This window comes from Pinus tabuliformis, chromosome 1_2, assembly GCF_031772625.1.
Source record: "Pinus tabuliformis cultivar Carrire ecotype Pingquan chromosome 1_2, CPIR1, whole genome shotgun sequence".
Classification (NCBI taxonomy): domain Eukaryota; kingdom Viridiplantae; phylum Streptophyta; class Pinopsida; order Pinales; family Pinaceae; genus Pinus; species Pinus tabuliformis.
In genome coordinates, this window is record NC_142298.1 from 645,796,872 (window position 1) to 645,801,658 (window position 4,787).

Consider the following 4,787-nt stretch of genomic DNA (forward strand, 5'->3'; position numbering starts at 1 on the left):
GGTATCAACACCACGTTTAAATGCAAAAATTACAAAGTGTCTCTTCACCATCAATGCCTCGTCCATTAGAGAAGCCAATGGAGCCATTTTGATGAAGATGCTAACAATTAAAGTGGGGGGAGAATGCAAGGATCTTACTTGAGGTTCCATTAGCAATGGCACAATGGATGGCATGTCGGGTAAACACGACTAAGAGTGGACGATGAGTTTATATGTTCGGTATACTTTGTGAGTGACTTAGGTTGTTTCATGAGACAATTAGGATGGTGTACTTGTTTGGTGTGGACTAGGAGATCCCCCTAACAAGGGTTGATCATTAACAAAGCATTTTGACACAAGCTTAGGGGAGGATGATGTAAATTGGCAATGTGTTGAATAATGTGTTAGCCATGGAAAGGCAACATCATTGATGAGTGAAGTCTAAGTGGAATCTTGTTTCCATTAGGTACATCGTTGAGGACTACAATGTGTTGGCCTTGATGGAGACAACACAATTCTATATTGGGTGGTTAGTTGTCCAAGAGTGCTTGGCTTAGAGGAGGTGGTAGAATGTTACCTATGGTTGGGTGGTGATGATGTAGCATTACTTACCACTAAATGGACATTTCAACATTTTTTATAATTTAAGGTGCTTCCCTTGGGTTCAATTAAAACATGTTGGTTAAGCATAGATAGTTATGCCTAACTAGCAAAGTCTATCAATGCTATGCAATGACTAAATTTTTATAATTATATAGGAATGTTTTAAAATAAAATAAAAAGTTTAACATTGTGACACCTCTCTCTTACTCTCTTCTTCTTCTTCTTTTTTTTTTTTAATAATCATAACTTAGTTTTATACCAACCTAGATCCATCTCAATTACATATCTACCAAGCACTTAGAGGGATCAAATTTCTTTTCACTCTAAAAGAGATTTGCATCTCAAGATATTTGATCCCTCTAAGTGCTTGGTAAGTATGGTGTTTTTTTTTTTTTTTTGTGTGGTTCACGGGGCACCAGAGGTGGGCCGCTACGTCCACGTAGATAATCGGGGCAGCTCCACCCCGAGGGCGTCGAGGAGATTTGACCCCGTGACCTCCCAAACCGGGAGAGTACTATCAACGGGAACTCGACCATTTGAGCTATCCCTCGGGGCTTGGTAGGTATGGTGTTAAGATGGATATAGTGTAGTTTAATTATTAATTATAAACTTAATTTAATTTAATTTTACTTTTATTGGGTCAAAATGTTTAACAAAACATTACAACATCTCTATTATGTTGGGCTTTTATTTATATTTATATTTCATTTTGTTTATTTTGACCGAGTCAAAATGTTTAAATAGACATTATACTTTTAACTAGATATGACAACATCTCTACCATAAAGGTTAGAGAGCCTCTAACCACAATTAAAAGTGGAGGAGCTAAATTTCTCTTAATAAATTAAAAACTTAAAAAATTAAAAAACTAATAAAATAATATTAAAAATGATCTTTTAATTGAAATATGTCCCAATAAATTAAAAACCTAAAAAATTACAAAGCTAATAAAATAATATTAGGAATGACCTTAAAAAATTACAAAACTAATAAAATAATATTAGGAATGATTTTTTCATTCAAATTTCTTTTCCCTCTCTTTCGACTAGTCAATGTCTTACCCGCATCTCAACATTATTGCTTAAACCTAAAAAATTACAAAGCTAATAAAATGATATTAGGAATGACCTAAAAAATTACAAAACTGATAATGTAATATTAGGAATTATTTTTTCATTAAACTTTATTTTACCACTCTTCCAATTAGTCGATGTCTTACCCGCATCTCAACGTTATTGCTTGTGTATTGTGGAGAAACTACATTCCTTTTTAAGAAGAAAAAATTCTTTAAAAACAAAATAGTAGTAGCATGTGTTATTCTTGGCTCTCGTTGCTGTGGAACAAGGAGTTGTGAAATTTATCCAGACCATATAGGAGAGCACTGTCAAATGGGCACGTATCTCTTAAGAGTCTTCTTTCCTGCGACGAGAGCTCTGACAGCATGTCCCTCGATTGAGCCGGCGACAGTAGTTGACCTTGGGATAACAACGGCCTTGTAAAGTGCTCTGGTGCCAAGCCCAATGCAAATGTTGTTGAAGATATCATCGGTACCCCTAGCAGCCACGATCTCGCTCTCCCATTTGGCATAAAGGAGCTCTATGATGCCCAGTCTGTTACCAAACTTCATTCTCATGTGGCCAAAGGCATTCAAGACGTTGTAAACCCCGAGCTTCACGGAATATCCCGGGCCTTAAAGCCCTTGACCAAGCCAATGCTGGCACCAAAGATGACATCGACGAGATACTCACAACCTGTGTAATAGGTGATATTTTCACCACAATACCTTCTCTGCACAATGACCTCTTCTTTAAATAAGAATTTCAGGGAAGTAGGGATCTGGTATATATTTTGAATCAGCCTGTAATCAATGGCACCATGCAGATCTCCTTAGGGATTGTACAGGCGCCTGCCTTCGCGATCTCTTCCTCCATCTGTCGAATGATCAATTATTTGATTACTGGTTTCGCTGGGGTATGCCTACCACAAGTGTTTCCCCTTGGTCAATACCGTGACCTAGACCTTCTGTAAAAAATTACGAACAACCTTAAAAAATTACAACACTGATAAAATAATATTAGGAATGATTTTTTCATTCAAATTTCTTTTCCCTCTCTTCGGACTAGTCAATGTCCTACCCGCATCTCAACATTATTTCTTAAACCTAAAAAATTACAAAGCTAATAAAATGATATTAGGAATGACCTAAAAAATTACAAAACTGATAATGTAATATTAGGAATTATTTTTTCATTAAACTTTATTTTCCCACTCTTCTGATTAGTCGATGTCTTACCCGCATCTCAACGTTATTGCTTGTGTATTGTGGAGAAACTACATTCCTTTTTTAGAAGAAAAAATTCTTTAAAAGAAAAATAGTAGTAGCATGTGTTATTCTTGGCTCTTGTTACTGTGGAACAAGGAGTTGTGAAATTTATCCAGACCATATAGGAGAGCACTGTCAAATGGGTACGTATCTCTTAAGAGTCTTCTTTCCTACGATGAGAGCTCTGACAGTATGTCCCTCGATTGCGCCAGCGACAGTAGCTGACCTTGGGCTAGCAACGGCCTTGTAAAGTGCTCTGGTGCTAAGCCCAATGCAAATGTTGTTGAAGATATCATCAGTACCCCTAGCAACCATGATCTCGCCCTCCTATTTGGCATAAAGGAGCTCTATGATGCCCAGTATATTACCAAACTTCATTCTCATGTGGCTGAAGGCGTTCAAGACACTGTGAACCACAAGCTTCACGGAATATCCTGGGCCTTCAAGTCCTTGACCAAGCCAAAGATGGCACCAAAGATGACACCGACGAGATACTCATAACTCGTGTAATAGGTGATATTTTCACCACAATACCTTCTCTGCACAACAACCTCTTCTCTAAATAAGAATTTCGGGGAAGTATGGACGTGGTATATATTTTGAATCATCATGTAATCATTGGCACCGTGCAGATCTCCTTAGGGATTGTACAGGCGCCTGACTTCGGGATCTCTTCCTCCATCTGCCAAATGATCAATTATTTGATTACTGGTTTTGCCGGGGTATGCCTACCACAAGTGTTTCCCCTCAGTCAATCCTCTGACCTGGACCTTCTGTAAATGCAAAAGAAATCAAGACAAGGAAAGCGAATAAAGGCACAAGAATGGAACCAATATTGTAGACCCATCATTTGCTACTCAATTAAGGAAATAATGCTCAGTTTCAATGCCTTAATTTTTTTTTTGAGAAACGATCAAGGGAGAATCTATTCCTATAGGATATTGGATGTTTTAGAAACCACGATATGACTTATGATCACCTGTTTTAAGAAGTTGATAAGCCAATTGGGATATAATAACATATATAATGTGAACTTCAATATATTCTCATATTTGAATTTTTTGATGACGGCATACCCAGATTCGAAAATGCACCCGATTCACCTTAATGGAAAAAAAAATAAAGAATAAATATTCTTTAGTCGGGAAAGAGATGTGAGATTTCAAAGATGGAGGAGCCATAAGAAGGATGAGACCCGTTAGAGTTGGAAGAGCCGCCGTAATAAGGGGAGGGCACAGGTAGGGGAGAAAGGGGAAGGAAGAAAGGAGAAGGGAAAAAGGAGAAAGGAGAAGTTTGGGTGTGGGTACTATTGGTGTTCAAGAGGAGCTTGGGGTTCAATACAAGCTTGGGGTTGAATGAATTACTTCGCAAAGTAGTCACTGGGCCTATACTCGTTGGAACTACCATGGAGCTACTGGGGAATCTATTAGATCTTACGCCATGATTATTATCTTGGACAAACCTATGTTGGCCATATCCATAGAGAACAACTTCCGGCATTTGCTAAGTTCAAGGAGAGGAGAGCAAGGCTTCTGATTTCAACCTTTGGGCGGGAAGGTAGTTAATCACTTGCAATGCTTTTGAATTTTAATGGAACCTCTTTAAAAAAAATGTTGGTATTAATCTATAGTACTTTATGTAACTTTCCAAGGTGAAGTAGACTTCCTTAATTGGAGTTTATGGGTTTTAATAGTCTCTTTATGAATGCATTTCATTCTAAATGTAGGTTGTAGCTGCATCTACATTGGCCACATAAACACAAAAGCACCAAAGCATCGAAGATGACAAGGTGAACATGGATCCTACGGTTGGTATCATATACTTGCAGTTTGGTTATTTCAGCTTACTTATTTTAGAAGAGGAGCTCATCTCTTCATAAATA

At 37.6% G+C, this 4,787-nt stretch overlaps 2 pseudogenes; both read right to left on the minus strand.

Annotated features, from left to right (window-relative positions):
- Positions 1-1,966: 1,966 nt before the first annotated feature.
- LOC149207333 (mitochondrial import inner membrane translocase subunit TIM23-2 pseudogene) lies at positions 1,967-2,881 on the minus strand (annotated as a pseudogene).
- A 159-nt stretch (positions 2,882-3,040) lies between these two features.
- Positions 3,041-4,405, minus strand: LOC149207334 (mitochondrial import inner membrane translocase subunit TIM23-2 pseudogene; annotated as a pseudogene).
- Positions 4,406-4,787: the final 382 nt, after the last annotated feature.